The following is a 20,020-nucleotide window of genomic DNA, read 5'->3' on the forward strand; positions in this document are numbered from 1 at the left end:
ATCCTTTATAAGATAGTCTTAACAATCCTTAATATTTATTTATGGATATCTCAATATCAATAACATAGATTGTCTCATTTATATTAAATATTTTAAAATTATTAGTAAGAAACATCTTGATTTCATATAATAAACCAAGATTACTGCTAACAAGCAAAATATCATCCATATATAAGACTAATATAATAAACTTACTCTCACTAACCTTTAGATATATACATTGATCAATAATATTTTTTAAATCTTAAAAAAACAATGGGATCATGAAATTCTCTATATAATTGTCTGGAAGTTTGTTTAAGGTCATAAATAAATTTCCTAAGTTTGTAAGCCCAACTTTTCTTTTCCTTTTATGTGAATACTTTATGTTGTTCTTTATAGATTTTCTCATCTCGATCCTCATTCAGAATTATTGTTTTCACATCTATCTGATGTAACTCAAAATCATAATGAACTACTAATACTATGACGACCCTTTTTAGAAACAAGAGAAAATGTCTCGTTATAATCGATATCTTCTTTTTGAGAAAAATTTTTAACCACACTTTATATCATTTGATATTAATCCTTAAGTTATGTTTTATCTTAAAAACTTATTTACAATCAACTCTTTTATAATTATTGGGAAATTCAATAAGTTTCTAAATATTATTCCGATCTATCAATTTTAACTCTTCTTTCATTATATCATACCATTTTTTAGAATCACTATTTTTTATAACTTATAAAAACAATAAGAGATCCCTTTCATCCCTATGTTATAATTTGATTCTTATATATATGCCACATAATCATAAGAAATGACATGTCTCTTTTCCATTTGAGATTTTCTAAAAACTACCGGTTGGGATTATTGTATAAGATTATTGACGATGACTTCAATATCATATGAGAGTTCATAAATGTTATTTTGTTGTTCACCCTTATCAATTAATTTAGTGATTTGAGAAATATCAATCTCTCGAATAGGAAATAATAAAGGAGTATCAACCTATATCTTCTTGATATGAAAATTGATCCTTCAAGGTTTTTCACTCTCATTGATATTGTCATTTCTAAGAATCTTGCATTATAAGATTATACTATCCTTGTACTATGATTAGAACAATAAAATATATATCATATAAACTTTTATGATAACTAATAAAATATTCTTAAATAGTTTTTGGATCCAATTTATTTTTATATGGACTAAAGACTCTTATTATCTTTAGAACTAGGTTTCTTACTAGTCCATAACTTAAATGGAGTTGAGAAAACTAATGTACTATGAACCTTGTTCAAGATATATATATAGTTGTTCTAAGAGCTTTATGTTGAATCTCGGATTTTGATGATGAAATCAATTGATGAAGTTATGATCTAACTAGTATTTGAGTGACGTAGGACTAACTTCGATCATGGAAAGATAATTCGATTGAAGTGGAAAGAATCAGACATTGGGCCAGCATGGAACATGTCAAAAGATTGGATATTGGATATGAGGACTAGTCGACGTGCCGGAAGGACTTCGTGGCATGAGTTTGGGCATCGGGCTGAAGGATTGAACATTACGTCAAGGAGATCGGATGTTGCAGGAGGTCAACATATTGATTGGGCAATACGTCGAAAGAGAGGACAATGCACCGAAGGATCGGACGAAGCACTAGATGAACCAATGAAATGCTGGACAATACAAAATTCATGCTTATAATAATATGTGTCTAGATCGAAGTAGTCTAAGTCTAATTGAGTTAACTTTAAGTGTAACCAGACTAACTCAATTAGAGGCCTATTGGGCCTGATTTAGGATTGAGTTGGGCCCATTGGGAGGCCCATTTAGTGACCTATAAATGGGTCAGGTGGTGACATCGCCAGAACAAGCAGTGGTACCACCCAGACATAATCTCTTAGACTGTGTCATGTGATGCTACCGGCAGTGTTATATGGTGGTCCTACCTAACACAAGTGGTGGCACCGCCAATATCCTATAAACCTAAAATAAGACCTTTTTTGGCTCCATTTTTGAAGCCACTTGGGTCTATAAATACCCCAGTTATTTCTGTTAGGAAAAGTATGAAAAAGTGTGAAAAAAGGGGAAAGAATCCTTAAGAAAAAAGTTATAAACTCTCTTGAAGTATAAAGTCTTTTCCTCCTAGGTTTAGAAGTTCTTCTAAGGGAGGAATGCGGTCTAGTGTAAAAGAGAAAGGTATAAAGGTTATATCCTAAGCCTGTAAAAAGGAGAAAGAGTTATAAGAGGGTAGTTGATCTTTGTCCGTTGAAAGAAGATCAGTAGTGAAGGCCGGTAGTCTCATTGAAAGAGGAATCAAGAGTGGATGTAGGTCACGACGACTGAACCACTATAAACTTAGTTTGCATTTACTTTCTACTTTTCATTCATATTGCAAACTAATTTACTTACTACTCTTACGAACGTTTCAAGTTAAATTCATTTCTGATATGAGCTTTATCGAACGAAAGTTTTCGAATCGATATAATTTTACGAAAGCACTAATTCACCCCCCCTCCTCTTAGTGCTGAAATGGTTCTAACAGTTAGTATCAAAGCTAAGTTTTTCTCATTTGGTTTAACATATAAGAGAATGACTTTTACTGGCAATCTAGAGGGTCACTCTATCACTCGTCCTCCTATGTTCAATGGGACAAACTACACATATTAAAAAACTCATGAGGATTTTTCTAATTTCTATAGACTTTGGTTTATTGAATATTGTATAATGTGATTTTAAAAAATCTTCTAGATCAATGAATACTAGATAAAAAATATTTTCTTTAAATGTGAAAGTTATGAATTGTTTTACGCTTTAGACAAAAATGAGTTTAATCATGTTTCTATTTGTAAAACTGCACATGACATTTGACACACACAAAGTTACACATGAAGACATAAGTAGAGTTAAAGAGTCTAAAATTAATTTTTTGATACATAGTTTTGAATTGTTTCGAATGAAACTAAGCAAAACCATTAGAGATATACACTTGTTTTACGGATGTCGTCAATGGTTTGAAAGCACTTGATAATTTTTTTTTGAATTTTGAACTTGTTAATAAAATTTTATGTTCTCTTCCTAAAAATTAAGATATGAAATTAACTACTATTCAAAAAGCAAATGACTTGAATTGTTTTCCTCTTGAAGAACTCATAGGGTTATTAATGACCTATAAAATGACCTGTATGACACATAACGATAATAAGAACAACTTTCCAAAGAACAGAAATGATTTGACACTTAGAACAAAAAAAGACTACTCGAGCGAAAGCTCAAGTGATGATGACTTTGAACTCATAATAATAAAGTTTAAAAAAATTATAAAATAAGAAATTAAGAACAAAAATGAACTTAAAAAATAAAATAATAACTTACTATGAATGTAAATGGCCGGGGCAGCTCAAAATTAAATGTCTACAACTGAAGAAGAAGATGTTCGCACACCAAACGAAGAAGAAATCACTTAAGGCAACTTGAGACAAATTGAGTGCATCCGAAGATGAGGAGAAAATCGATGAAGACGAAATGGTGAACTATGCTCTAATGACCCTCAACGATGAGGTAAGTGACTCAACCGAAACCCATTTACCTTACGATGAAATATTTAATACTTTTCATGATTTATTTGATGATTTTAAATTAGTTGATAAGAAATATAAAATGTTAAAAAGGGATCATGCTTCTCTTTCTAGTAAATTTAAAAAATCAAAAAACAAGCATGATAATTGCATGTTAACCTCTTATATTCAATGTGAAGAGTTAGACTTAGTCAAAAATAAAAATATATTATTATAAAATATATTTAAAAAAATTAAAATTGGTAGCGAATTACTAAACATGATTCTTGCTAATAAAGGTCATGTACATAGAAAAGAAGAAATTAGTTTTGTGAGTAGCAACACTCTACTAGTCATACGTGCATAGCAAGCCAATCACGTGAGTGATGGCACGTGTGACTTGATACGGAATCATTTTACTTATTATATTTTGGCATATATCACTTTATAACTATTGCATATATGCACATATATATTGTGATATCCTTGGATTTGTGTAATGGGTATCGGATCGTGATGATATCACGAAAATGAGATCAATTCACCTTTAAACACATATCCTAAATAATCCCGGTCATAGGTTACTCGAGAGTCTATCATATATGATACCTTATGCCTCAGTAATAGGGTCTATCATGTATGTTATGCTATATACTAGGCCTGATATAGCGCATGCTCTGAGTGTCACGAGCAGGTATCAGGCGGATCCAGGCTTGGAGCACTGGAAAGCAGTAAAGTGTATCCTTAAGTACTTGAGAAGGACTAAGGATCTTTTACTAGTATATGGAGGTAGTAGCCTTAAGGTTGAAGGCTACACATACTCAAGTTTTCAGTTTGGTGTTGATGATAGCAAGTCGAATTCAGGGTACGTGTACACCTTGAGTGGAGGAGCAATGTGCTGGAAGAGTTCTGAGCAAGATACTATTGCTGACTCAACCACAGAGGTGGAGTACATTGCTGCATCAGATGCAACAAAGGAGGGAGTCTGGGTGAAGAAGTTCATCACAGATTTGGGAGTCGTGCCGGGTAGCAAGGAGTCGATCTCCTTATATTGCGATAACAACGGGGCGATTGCTCAAGTGAAGGAACCTAGGTCTCATTAGAAATCTAAGCATGTTTTGAGGAGGTTCCACCTTATCAGAGAGATCGTAACTCGAGGAGATGTAGCAGTGGAAAGAGTTCTATCCGAAGATAACATTGCAGATCCATTGACAAAGTCGTTGTCTCAAATTATCTTTGAGCGTCATAGGGGTCTGATAGGGATCAGACACATAGGTGATTGGTTTTAGGTCAAGTGGGAGATTGCTAGTCATAGGTGCCCAGCAAGCCAATCACATGAGTGATGGCACATGTGACTTGATACAAAATCTTTTTGCTTATTATATTTTGGCATATATCACTTTATAACTATTACATATATGCACATGTATATATTGTGATGTCCTTAGATTTGTACAATGGGAATCGGATCGTGATGAGATCACGAAAATGAGATCGATTCACCTTTAAACACATACCATAAATAATCCCGGTTATAGGTTACTCGAGAGGGACATCGTGATAACCGGACAGACTAGTGTGCTGTATACCCATCCATATGATGGATGTAGTTGGTCTCATAGCTGCTCGTGTAGGGACACTAGGGATACAGTACAGGTGCTCATTAGAGAATGAGTTTACTGATTGATCCGCTTACGGAATGCTGGATGGTTAATGATGCTTTATTGTCAGACAGCAATTTTGTAGTCCTAGTGGTATATCTGGTCCTTAGACTTGAGACACCAAGGATGTCCTGTATGAGTGCTACACTCTTTGATACCAGACTTATAAGTTTGGCTGTCCCAGATCTAGTACAGCTGGTCATTGGGAGTGGTAGTCGACCTTACGAAGGCTATTGAGTTTTGATAGAGGATCATCCACTCTTGGCGTCATGAGAGGAATATCCCATGTGTTCTTGCTCAAACAAATCTCTGGCTAGGGTCATTCAGGTTGAGAGAGAAAGAGTTCTCCAGGAGAATCTGATTAGAGCGAGACTCGAGTAGAAACCGTATGGGTCTGACGGCACCATGCTCGATATACGGTCTCTGGGATATTAGATGGATGAGGGACTATAGGTACACGGTAACTGAGGATAGACAGGTCCAATGGATTGGATTCCCCTATATCGTCTGGGGACTACGGCGTAGTGGCCTAGTACGTCCGTAGTCGATGAGTAGAGTGAATTATTACAGAAATGATAATTCACTGAGTTAGAAGGAGTTCTGACAGGTATGACTCACGGCCAGCTCGATATTAGGCCTAGAGGGTCACACACATATGGTAGGCATTGCGATGAGTATAGGTTCGGATATGAGATATCCGACGGAGCCCTTGTCTTATTGGATATCCAATAAGCCCCTAAATTATTGGATCCCATGGACGAGATCCAATAAGAGCCCATGAGAGATTATTGGATAGAGATCCAATAATCTAAAAGGCTTGGGTTATTGGATGCAGATCCAATACCAAATAGGGGAGGATCCATTAGGTTTTGATAGGGGACCTCTATAAATAGGAGGGATTCAGAGCCTCATAGGCCAGAGCCTTTGCTTGCCTCTCCTATTCTCCTTCCCCTCTCCACCTCAAAGTAGGCCTGGAGTTTTGAGAAGCGTCGTCGCAGCCCTACTGTGTGGATCACTGCTAGAGAGGAGGACGCTTGACCTCCTTCACCCTCTCCTAAAGATCTGCAAGGAAACAAGGATATACGATCTCCCTAGGTAACACAATCTACTTTATATGTAGTTTTTCAGTTTTGCGAATTTTGCGCACTAATCTTCGCACGACGACGAACATCTCTTTGGGAATCGGGGATTTTTGTTTTCTTGTTCTTCTGCTGCGCATGTGATGTCGCCCCTAAAGATTTTTCCAACAGTGGTATCAGAGCTAGGTTATTCGTACGATAGATTAGTTTTGAACTACGTGTGTTGTGTTTTGAAGAAAGATAATATTCTTGATAATAGAAGGAACAAAATAACATGCATCTAATGCAATAAAAGCTCCACTAGGCAGATGTAGGGTGACCTCGCCAACAGCTACTATAGCAACTTTTGCTCTATTACCCATCTTGAGGTCCATCTCGCCTCTCTCTAGTCTCCTAGGCCTTGCCAGAACCTGCAACGAATTGCATATATGATAAGCACTACCGGTATCCAATACCCATGTGTGTTATCATAAGAGTCTGACAAATGGAGACTGATCATGAATGTACCTGAAGCTTCATCAAGCTTTTGTTTTGCCCTTTCTGCAAGGTACTCTTTGCAGTTCCTCTTCCAGTGCCCATCTTTACCACAGTGGAAGCACTGACCTTTGTCCTTTGCTAGGTCTTTCTTAGCAACCTTTGCTTTACCTGGTCTGCTCTTGCCTTTTCCCTTCTTAAGGGACCTTTCTGCTTTCCTTTTCTTTCTGGTCTCACCAGTGTAGAGAACTGGCTTCTCTTTCTTAATAGTACTCTCTACCTCTCTCAACATATTAAGGAGCTCTGGGAGAGTCATCTCAAGCTTATTCATATTAAAATTTATTATGAACTATAAAAAGGAATCTAGTAGGAACTGAAGTACATCCTCTAGGACCATTCCTAGACCTGTGAGTTTCTCTATCCACTCAATCATCTTTAGGACATGGTTCTGAACCGATGTCCCCTAAGTCATCCTAGTGCGGAAGAGGCTCTTGGATATCTCATATCGCTGAGTCCTTCCCTGTTCCTCAAACAATTTGTGGACATGTAGGAGAATCGATCTGACATCCATCTTTTCATGTTGTCTCTGTAACTCAGGAGTTATAGAGCCCAACATATAGCACTGAGCAAGAGTGGAGTCATCAATGTACTTCACGTAGCGAGCGATCTCATCCTCGCTTGCCCCTTCTTCGGGCGTAGGCATCATTGTATCAAGGACGTACATGATTTTCTCCGTCGTGAGAACAATTCTCAAGTTACGGAGTCAATCCATATAATTTGGACCAGTGAGACGGTTGACATCAAGTATGCCACGTAAGGGATTTGAAAGCAACATTTTCTGAAAATAAAGATACAGCAGAAATGAATAACATGCAGATTTTACAAGAAATAAACTATCAAGATATGGACTTCTATCTTAATATGCTCCCACTATTTTACTAACGAGTCATGAGACACCCTCAGCACATGAAACGGAAGTCTCCGGCAGACTTCTAGTGGGGATCATGATCCAATCAGCGTCTTAGTGTAACCTCGAGGGACTCGACCAATCACATTAAGCCTAAAAGGTATGCAACTCTTGCCGATCATAACTCCTTGTGATTCCCGTCCTGTTTACCCTCCGAATCACCATGGTCTCGAGGGACTCGACCAACCATGATGCTCGGTTAAGTCAACACCTTCGTTACAAGATAAGTCTGATTTGATGATATGCCCTCGAGGGACTTGACCAAGCATAACATGTCCTCAGGTCACCGGTGACATCTCTATGTCGTAAACAAGATAGCGAATCACGATATAGGTGAGTCTCGAGGGACTCGACCAACTCAACCTACACCGGGAATCGGTTCCTACTTATAACGATGGAAGGCCACGTGGGTCAATCTAATTGCCTCACGTTTACCGACTTAATATTATCGAGAGAGATGTTTCTATGATTTGGTCTCCTAAAATGACATGTCACCAGATGATCATGGACCACAACCTAATGTGGTTAGGCCCGAGCCAGTAGGCCTAATCACTCACATCAAGATCTATGTGTGCAACGGTGCATCTCCATGCCCTGTGATCGTCCATCTCGTCCTCGTCGGTTCCGTCGACATCTCGATGTATCTTCATGCATTACGATCGTCCGTCTCGTGGGTCCCGCTATCGCATCCACGCTCCCACTGCGCCTCCTCGTGTGATTACAATTTAATCATAGGCACGTAGGCCCGACAATAAACGAGAAATATAATCGAGGCTCGCAGACCCCAATAATAATCATAATCATAAGTACACATATCACACGGTCTATGATCATCGATCCACACATCATACATCATATGTATAAATAATCATCATCATGTAGGACTACTAGATAATGATAAAAATAATAATCAACTAAACCTTTTAATTAATTAATATTTTATGAAATTAGGGATATATAGGGAATTTTTGAATTCATAGGAGTATTTTCATAATTTGGACAAAAGACAGAAACTAAAATTTTTCAAATTTACAAGGGTAAAACTATCTTTTTGCCCAAAAATCCTAAGCCCCTCTCCCTCTTCGCTGCTGTTGCTACCGCCGTCACTACCCTGCCGGCGGCAGGTTGTGCGACAAAGGGCGAGGTGCTGCCCTCGCCTGCGGGCGACACGCCCACTAGCGACGTTACCCCTGTAAGTGAGCGCCCACTGCCGCCTCCACGGGTGGTTCTGCCCATGGGGCAGTGCTCGTAGGCGATGCTGCCCCTACGGGCGTCGCTGCCTCCGCGAGCGGTTCTGCCCGCGGGGCAATGCCCGCAGGCAGTGCTGTCCCCCCGGGCAGCCGCCCCTACGTGGGGGTTTCGCCCACGGGAGCAGCGGCGGCAGGCGTCGCTTCCCTACGGCGCCTCATCCCACGAGAGAAGCGACCGCAAGCGCCTCTACCCACAGGCTGCCAGCCCCGTCGGCCACAAGCCAGCTGCAAACAGGCCACCGGTCGGCTGCTGCAGACGCAGCCCCTATGCTGCCTACTTGCGGCTGCACTACACGCACGCAGATCGAGGGCAACAACTATTGCTGCCCTTTTTCGCTTGGGTAATACATCGAAGGCAATGACGATGCACCGAAAGATCGAACGATGCGTTGGATAAACCAATGACATGTCGGACAACATAAGATTCACGCTTGTAATTATATGTGTCTAGATCGAAGTAGTCTAGGTCTAATTGAGTTAGTTTTGAGTGTAATAGGCTAACTCAATTAGGGGCTCATTGAGCCTGATTTGGGGTTGAGTTGGGCTCATTGTATCACGAACATTTATTACGCACCTACAACAACTTCATTTAACGAATCATTCATTGCTTTTGCATGCTTATACAAAGATATGACAGTATGTTTTGCCTTAGTTTTGTGTGTTTTTCCTTGGAAAATATAAGCAACGATAGTTCGTAGTGCTGTAGTACGATCGCTCGTCGTGCCAGACTAAACTGCCCCAAAATGGCTCCGTTTTTGTGTGCCACGGTTTGTTTTCTGCAAACTGTAGCTGCATATGAAACATTAGATATCTCAGCACCTCAGAGCTCCTCGGGTGGCATAGGGCTGGATGAGGCTTCGGTATATTGTCGAGTATTGAACAATCTTCACAAGTTCGTACATTAACTTGACGGGAACTTGCCTTCGTGCCTAGCACCCGGTGAGCAGTTGTTTGTGGACTTATAACTGTTCATTCTACCTTCTAAAATCCTTGTATTCTCCTTCCTCTCTTTTCTCTCTTACACTCAAGGTGCTTGTTGAATTACTTGTAAAGCTTCTCACTTTGCGAGACATTGGAACTTATTCGTCACTCGTTTTTAATCTAATCAACTTTCTATTTTAGAGGTCCTTTGGGACTTGTATGAGGTTACAACTAGGCTGAACTTTTGTAGATGCATATCTGGCAAGGGTGCCTCATGACTTAGGCAATCCCAGCCAAGTCCGGGGAGTTGGCACAAGGGTGCTTTACGACTTAGGCAACTTCAGCTAAGTTCGTGACTTTGTTGCAAGGGTGCCTCACGACTTAGATAATTCTAGCTAAGTCCGTGACATTGTGATATCAAAGCATGCAAGCAATTCGAGCAAGTAGCGAAGAAACTTTGTAATCTTGCTATGACAAAGCATCATGGCGAATCGAACAAGGCGGGGCAAGCCAGACTATTGCCCAAGCAGCCGCAAGTGGGCTGCAAGTGTAAACTCGCTCTCTTGTTGGTGGAGCCACTCTGGAGGAACATAGCAGCGAACATGATGAGCAAAAAGTTGGCTACTCTCTGCGAGTAGAGGAGGCACAATCTAGAGCGCCAATTGGGAAAAAGAGCCATAAGGAGAGACTCACAGTAGCAGAAACCCACCTAGATGTTCTTGAAGTGAGTTTAGAGGAACTCTACTAAGGCCAACGAAGGCTTCTTGGGATAGAGTGCTCATAAGAAGAAGCTGAATCTCGAATCGACAAGGTTGAGGCCCTAGTTGCACAAAGTCGTGGCAGAACTCACTTCCAAAGTGATAACACTCACAAGGGCACTAAATGCAGGAGGGAGTAACACCCGCGTTGCGCCATCACAAAACTTGAGAGCACCCAAGCCTCATTGCTATGGAGGTTCTAGGGATGCAAAAAAGCTCAAGAATTTCTTGTTTGACATGGAACAATACTTTCGAGCTACAAGGCCCGATTCTGAAGATACCAAAGTTTTAATAGCAACCATATATCTGAATGGGGATGCAAAACTTTGGTGGTTAACCCGTTGGCAGGAGATCCAATAAGGTCGGTGTCGAGTGGACATATGGGAGGACTTAAAGTAGGAGTTGAGAATCAGTTCCTACCCGAGAACATAGAGTTCGTCGCAAGGAGAAAGTTGAGACAACTCCGCCAAAGCACTTACATCCGAGACTACGTGAAGAAATTTTCTATACTGATGCTGGACATACATGACATGTTTGAGAAGGACAAGATGTTCAGCTTCCTCGATGGTTTGAAGCCATGGGCTTAACAGGAACTGCATCGAAGGAATGTCACCAATATGATCAGGGCAATTGTGGCCACAGAAAGGCTCACTGACTTTGTTTCCTCATAGGACTTAGGGAAAAAGAAATAATCTTTAGGAAATTACCCTCCAAAATATTCTCGAAGGAAGGAGCCCAAGGTCAACCAAAGAAAGAAGAGTTCCCACAAAGGGTCAAGCTCAAAAGGCAAGGCCCCAAAACCTGACGGATGCTTCTTGTATGAAGGACCACACATGGTGAGAGAGTGCCCACAGAAATAAGTACTCAATATCTTAACAGCTTCAATCCATGCCCACAAATTAGACAAGGGCAAAGTCATCGCTCTTAATTCAAATAGTTCAGAATCCAACAACGACGATGAGGAGTCATAAGGATCCTGGAGGGGAGCAGTGCATTTGTTGAATGCTTTACGGGGTCAAATGGGGGAGAACACGAAGACTAAGTCACATAAAGCAGGGAGCAATGAGTTGATGTATATGGACATCAAGCTTAATAGCCAAACAACTCGTGCAATGGTTGACACGGGCGCTACTCATAACTTTATTGTTGATCGAGAAGCAAAGTGACTTGGACTGATCTTAGAGAAGAACCTAAGTTGGATGAAGGCAGTGAACTCGGAGGCCAAGTGGATCTTTGGACTTCACTATTAGGGGAGTATTCATACAGGAGAGTCATCTGGTGGCCTACGAGAGTCGTAAGCTCAATGAGACCGAGCGACAATATCCGGTGCACGAGAAGGAGATGACAACGACGATCCACTATCTATGAGTTTGGTGACACTACCTTCTTGGTTCATGATTTGTGTTGAGGACAGAAAATATTACTTTAAGTTATTTTCAAACTCAAAAGAAACTCTCTCCAAAGTAAGTATAATGGTAGGACTTCCTAGCTAAGTTTGATACAGCAATAGAGTACAAGCCTAGCTAAGTTAGATTTCATATCAAGCTTGCCAGTAGTAGAGGGCCTCGAATTGATACTTATGATGGTCGATCGATTTTCAAAGTATACAACTTTCATTGTTGCACCTCTCCATTATTCAGCAGAGGAGGCGATTAAGCTGATAATGAAGATGCTAGTTATAGGTGCCCTACAACTCAATCACGTGAATAATGACATATGTAACTTGACACGTAGTCTTTTTGCTTATTATTATTATTTGGTATTTTATCACTTTATATTGTATATTGCTTGAATATACAGTGATGTCCATAGATATGTGAAATGGAAATCAGATTGTCATGAGATCACGATAATGAGAACGATTCGCCTTTAAACATATATCCTAAATAATCTCGATCATAGGTTACTCGAGAGGAACATCGAGATAACCGGATAAACTAGTGTGAACAGTATACTCATCCATATGATGGATGCAGTTGGTCTCATAGCTGCTCATGTGGGGACACTAGGGATACAGTACATGTGTTCATTGGGAAATGAGTTAACTGATTTATCCGCTTATGGAATGCTAGATGGTTGATGATGCCTTATTATCAGATAGTGATTTCATAGTCCCAATGGTGTATCTGGTCCTTAGACTTGAGACACCAAGGATGTCCTATATGAGTACTCTATTATTTGATACTAGACTTATAGATCTGGAGATTCTAGATCTAGCATAGCCGGTTAACGGGATTGGTAGCTAACCTTACGAGGACTATTGAGTATCGATAGAGAATAATCCACTCTTGGTGTCATGAGAGGAATATCCAATATATTCTTGCTCAGACAAATCTCTAGCCAGGATCATTCGGATTAAGAGAGAAAGAGTTCTCCGAGAGAATCCGATTAGAGCAAGACTTGAGTAGAAACCGTATAGGTCTGACACCATCATGCCCAGTATACAGTCTTTGGGATATTAGATAAATGAGAAACTATATGTATATGATAATTGAGACTAGATAAGTCTAATGGATTTGATTCCCCTATATTATTTGGGATTACGACATAGTGGCCTAGTATATTCATAGTTGATGAGTTGAGTGAAGTATTATATAGATAATAATTCACTGAGTCAGAAGGAGTTCTAATAGGTATGACTCACGGCCAGCTCGATATTGGGCCTAGAGGGTTACACACATATGGTAGGCGTTATGATGAGTAGAGGTTCGGATATGAGATATCAGTTGGAGCCTTTATCTTATCGGATATCCAATAAGCCTATGAACGATTGGATTCTATGGATGAGATCCAATAAGAGTCAATGAAGATTATTAGATAGAGATCTACTAATCTAAGAGGTTTGAGTAGTTGGATGGAGATCCAATACCCAATAGGGCAGGATCCATTAGGGTTAAGTTAACATAAGACCTCTATAAATAGGAGGGAACCAATGGTTCATAGGCTAGAGCTTTTTTAGGTTGCCTCTCCTATTCTCCTCCCCTTCTCCTCCTCAAATAGTAGGCTTGGAGTTTTGAGGAGCATCGTTGCAATCTTGTTGTATGGATAACCACTAGAGAGGAAGACGTTGAACCTCATTCTTCCACTCCTATAGATCTGTAGGGATTCAGGGATATACGATCTCCCTAGGTAAAACATAATCTTTATATACACAGTTTTCAGTTTTGTGATTTTTACGCACCAATCTTCGCACGACAACAAACACATTTTTAGAAAATTAAGGATTTTATTTTTCTATTCTTCCACTGTATATGTGATGTCACCTCTAGATTTCCCAATAGAAGAATGTGGTGAAGTATTAGGGAGTCCCACACAATGTCATCAATGATCGAGATGCTCGGTTCCTAGGACAGTTCTAGACCGAGCTATTCAAATTATTAGGGTCTAAGTTATACTTCTTGAGCAATATCTTCGGCCCTACATGAGTGCCAACTAACAAGATTGGGTGAAATTGTTGGACATAGCCCAATTCTCCTACAACTTACAGCGGAGCTCTGCATCCAACAAAAGCCCCTTCGAGATCATTACAAGGTAATAACCGTCAACTCCTCACACCTTGGCTATCAAGTATATTGGGAGTAGTTCGTTAGTATATCACTTTGCAAAAGAATGACATCGAAATACAGATATTACGCGAGCTTACTTGGAGAAGGCGAATAAAAAGATGAAGAAGTGGGCAGACTTGGGAAGATGACTATAAGAGTTCAAAGTCGGCGATTTGGTGTTTGTGAAGCTCCAACCAGCATCACTCCAATTCTTTAGGCACAAATTACACAAAGATTGGTGCGCAAGTATGAATGGCCCTTCCCAATTATCAATAGGGTGGGCAACGTCTCCCATAAGTTGCAACTACCAGTGTGGCTCAAAATTCATATTGTTTTTCACGCCAACAACTTGAAAGACTACCACTCATATCTGCAAGATGCTTCCCGAGTGTTCTAACTTGGCTATCCCTCACCAGAGCCTCCTACAAGAAGCGAGTTGAAACCATTTTAGCGGATCACAAGATAAAACTACCCAATAGAGCTGAGCAGACCGAGTACTTGGTGAAGTGGCGAAAGCTTTCCCAGACTAAAGCTAGTTGGGAGCCAAAGATATCCCTACGACATGAACAAGTAGTCGTCAACAACTACCAACAAGCGTTGACGAGGGCGTCAACAGTTTAAGTGGGTGAGAATGTTATGAACGATCGTCGCGCACCTGTAACAACTTCATTCAACAAATCATTCATCACTTTTGCATGCTTGTATAGGGACATGGCAACATGTTTTGCCTTGGTTTTATGTGTTTTTACTTAGAAAATATAAGCAATAACAGTATGTAGTGTTGTAGTGCGATCGCTAGCCACGCCGAACCGAACTGCCCCAAAATGGCTCCGTTTTCTATAAACCGTAGTTGCACATGAAACATCAGCCATCTCAGTACCCTAGAACCCTCGGGTGGCACAGGGCTGGATGGGGCTTCGGTATATTATCGGGCATTGAACAATCTTCACAAGTTCGCATGTTAACTTAATAGGAACTTGTCTTCGCACCCGGCACCCAGTGTGTAGTTGTTTGTAGACTTACATCTATTCATTCTACCTTCTAAAGTCCTTGTCTTCTCCTTCCTCTCTTGCACTCAAGGTGCTTGCTGAATTGCTTATAAAGCTTCCCTCTTCGTGAGATGTTGGGACTTGTATGTCGCTCATTTTTAATATAATCAACTTTCTATTTTATAGGTCCTTTGAGACCTGTACGAGGTTGAACCTTTGTGGATGCATATGTCGCAATGGCACCTCATAACTTAAGCAATCCCAGCTAAGTCCGGGGAGTTGGTACAAGGATGCTTCATGACTTAGGTAACTTCAGCTAAGTTCATGACTTTGCTGCAAGGGTGTCTCGTGACTTAGGTAATTTCAGCTAAGTTCATGACAATTGGGAGGCCTAGACATAGTCTCTCAGACTATGTCAAGTGGAGGTACTGCTAGTGAAAGACAGTGGTACTACCTAGACAGTCTCTCAAACTGTATCAATGTTATAGGCGGTGGTACTGCCTAGCATAGGTGGTGATACCGCTAGTACCCCAGAAACCTGGGATGAGACCTTTTTTAGCTCTATTTTTTAAGCCACTTGGGGTCTATAAATACCCTAGTTATTTTTACTTAGAAAAGTATGAAAAAGAGTGAAAAAAGTTGTAAACTCTCTTAAAGTATAGAGTATCTTCCTCCTAGGTTTAAAAGTTCTTCTAAGGGAGGAGGGAGGTCTAGTGTAAAAGAGAGAGGTGTAAAGGTTCTTTCCTAAGCCTATGAAAAGGTAAAAAAGTTATAAAAGGGTGGTTAATCTTCTATTAAAAGAAGATTAGTAGTGAACGCCGATTGCCTCGACGAAAGAGGAATCAAGAGTGGACATAGATCGCGACGACCGGGCCACTGTAAACTCGGTTTGCATTTACTTTATGTTCTTCATTCATATTGCAAACTAATTTACTTCCTCACTGCTCTTATGAATGTTTTAAGTTAAATTTATTTTTGATATGGGCTTTATCAAATGAAAGTTTTCGAATCGACGTAATTTTACGAAAGCACTCATTTACCCCCAGTGCCGAAATAGTCCTAACACTTCACCCCATATTGACTCAAGTATAGAGGAATAGCTCATCATACTTCTAATCATATCTATAACAGTATGATTTCACCTTTCAGTAATCTTATTGTGTTGTGACACACCTAGTAAGACATACTGAGTATAAATACCTCTCTTTTTAAATAATCTAGCAAAAGAATTAGTATTCTGATCGAATTCATCATATATGTCATAAAATTCATCACCCCTATTAGAGTTGATAATTTTGATTTTTCTATCTAATTGTCTCTTAACCTCATTTATATATGCCTCAAGAGTATTAATAGCTTGAGACTCTTTATGTATTAGATATATATAGCCAAATCTAGATAATTCATTTATAAATGGGATGAAATACTTTTTTCTCTACTAAAATAGAAAATATAAAGTAGTCCATAGATATCAATATGAATAACTTCAAGGAGCTCTTTACTTCTTGTAGTATTTTTCTTTATATGCTTAGTCTATTTTTCCTTAATACAATCAATGCAAATATCAAAATTAGTTAATTCTAATTTTTTTAAAATATTATCATTCACTAATCTTTCAATTCTTTCTTTCGAGATATGCCTCAAATATCTATGTCATAATATAAAAGAATTTTCATCATTGAAACTATGTTTCAATTCAACATTTGATTACAAGGTCATTAATATCTTTAGAAACTCAAATTCAAATTAATTCTAGATAAACCACTACACAAAATTTTAAAATTAATTTTTATTAAATCATAAAATATACTAAGTTTACCATTATCAAAAGAAATATAATATCCTAACTTATCAATTCTAGATAGAGAAATTAATTTTTTAGAAATAGTATGAACATAGCATGTATCAATCAGATCCATCAAATAATCTATCTCTAGGTGTAAGCGATAAGTTCTTACTACTATCACTTTTACTTTGAGACAATTCCCCATAACGATGAATATTTTATGTTCTTTTAGTTTCTAGGTTGCAAAAAATCCCTGCATATTATTGGTAACATGAGTTGAATTATTAGAATCAATCCACCAAGTATTAGAAGGAACTACAATAATGTTTGATTCGAAGCAAAGGTCGAGTTTATATCTTTATTTTTGAACTAAGTCTTATGTTTAATATAGTCACTTTTTATATGTTATTCTTACCATAAAAATAAAATTACTTTACTACGAAAGCTTTCCTTTCATTAGTTTGCTTAATATTTTTAATCCTAACAAATTTATTTGATGAATGACACTTCAATATTCTTTTCTTATTACCAGCTCCTTGAATAATAGTGTGAACATTATAATATCTTTTTTACTTTAATCATAATTTTTCATAAATACATATACTAGTCAACTCATTCAAGACTCACTTATCCTTATTTATATTATAATAAATCTTAAATGAGCTAAATTAAGAAGGAAGAAAATTAAGAATGAACTACAAAGATACATCAACATTCATGTCTAATGCTTTAAGTTTCGTAGCTTTATTAGTTATATTGAGTATGTGATCCTGAATTCCTCGAGTGTGTTATTATACTAAGCTGTAGTTAGTTTCTTCATTAATATGTCAGTCAATAACTTATCAGTAAATTTAAATCTATCTTCAATAGCCCTTAACTATTCCTATGAGCTAGTTGTAGATAGTAATAAAGTCTTTATGTTATTTATAATTATCATTCTTATAAATGTTAAACTGAGTCTATTAGATCTTTCCCAAGCATTCATTTTATTAATTTATTCCATAGTACTTTCATCAATCAAGTCTGTGAATTTTTCAACAAGCAATATAAATTAAGATCTAATACGCTTAGTGTAAATTTTATATGTTCTAACCATTCTAAATAATTTGAATTAGAGAGTATAGGGACACTAGACGTATGAGAGTGTATAGAAGGAAGTACTACTATAAAATATAAAATAGTATTAATATTTTGAGTTTTCAAGATACGATGAACTATTGATCTCATTCATATTTCACCCAAAAATAAAATATTGACATATTAAATATTCACTCAATTATTTATGGAGAATTGTTACCATCCTTTTGAAATAGTATTATTATAATTGGATATATATAACCCTAAACTATAAGAATATCTAAAATAATATCATCCTATTTCATCACATAATTATTCGAAGTAGATTCTTTTTTATGATTATCTAAATTTCATAATTATGTGTACCATTATGAATATTATTTTCTTAATATCATTTAAGATTAATTCTTTAATATAATTATATAAGTTATCGGTCTTATCCTTTGGCGACTACAAGACCAATACAATAATATAAAATATAAATATCCTATAAATGATAAAATATTTATTTAAATTTATATCTTATAAGCCTATCATCCTAGGATACCTTGGCAACTACTAATCAGATAAAACTTAAGAATATAAATTATAAATAATATTCACTAATTATCATTTAATCTAATATATATCGAAATAGTTTAATAATAATAAAATAATAATCATGATATTTATTGAATATTAGTTAACGTAAATAAAAACTTATCATGATAAAATATAAATAATATCTTTATGCGAAAAATAAATATTATTTTATAATCTTAAAGATATGCATGTGAATAACTAAATAAATACATAAACTACGAAACCCTACAATCAACCTTATTTAATTGGGCTAAATATTAGTATAATTAAGGAAATAAAAAATTAAAGTTTATCAAAGTGAAAAAATTAATCAAAATTTTGACTTTCCTTAGATTGGATCAAAACAAGTTGATTGAATAAGTCTAAATAGTCAATATATAGTCAATATATAGTCATAATCAAGTCCAATCAAAATATTTGATTAAAAATAAATTATATTGATTAATTTTATAATTAAGGACATAAATTAGAAAATTTTAATTTTAAGGTTAAAATTATAATTTTGTTAGGATATATAATAAAATTATATAGTTTTCGAAGGGTAAAATTGTCAAAGGATATAAATTAGAATTAAAAAAATTTATAAGGGTAAAACTATAATTTTAAAATCAAAACCTTAATTATTTCTCTCTCCACGGTAGTTGTAGTACATGGTCGCCGCCAACTACCGCTTACAATAATGATAATACTTATATTGTTGATTGACAACTTCTTAGGCCGTTGTGCGGTGCTGTGCCCACACGCCACCCGATGACCCTGACAATTCTGATACTAATCGTAAATATAAAACCATGTTGATAAATATATTAAGGTATTTTATTTCAAAAACCTAGCTCTAATAGGAATTATAAGCAAAAAAAACCATGATTATGCTACTATTATGCAGAAAAAAAAAAATTGATGCATACATTTCGATACTATACAAAAAGTTTATTTGATCTATAAATGCATTGTCATTGGATTCGAAAGTCACGGCGATGTCAATTTGCATGGAGAATTAGACTTGTCTTCTTATCTCTTTGTATCCTTCGTAGAATCACTATGAGCGATGAATCAGGGATTGAGAGAGATTAAGAATATCTACAATCTTAATGACTGGTATATCATCCCTAATAGGTCCTATTTATATATAAACGAGAGTAAAAGGTCTAGAATAATAATTAAAAGAGTCTAAATGATCTAAAGGATCTTACTATTGATTGAACTTGTTGATAACTATTATCAGAATTTAATTAGATTTATAATATATTTTACCTAATTAGATATGGTCACATAATCTAATAATTTTTGCTATTTGCTCTTTGTAAAAATAAAAAAAATATTTTTTCATGGCTAAGAAAAATGAATATTTTCACGTGCTCAAAATTGTTTCCTAAGACCAACTT

This window comes from Musa acuminata, chromosome BXJ1-3, assembly GCF_036884655.1.
Source record: "Musa acuminata AAA Group cultivar baxijiao chromosome BXJ1-3, Cavendish_Baxijiao_AAA, whole genome shotgun sequence".
Lineage (NCBI taxonomy): Eukaryota > Viridiplantae > Streptophyta > Magnoliopsida > Zingiberales > Musaceae > Musa > Musa acuminata.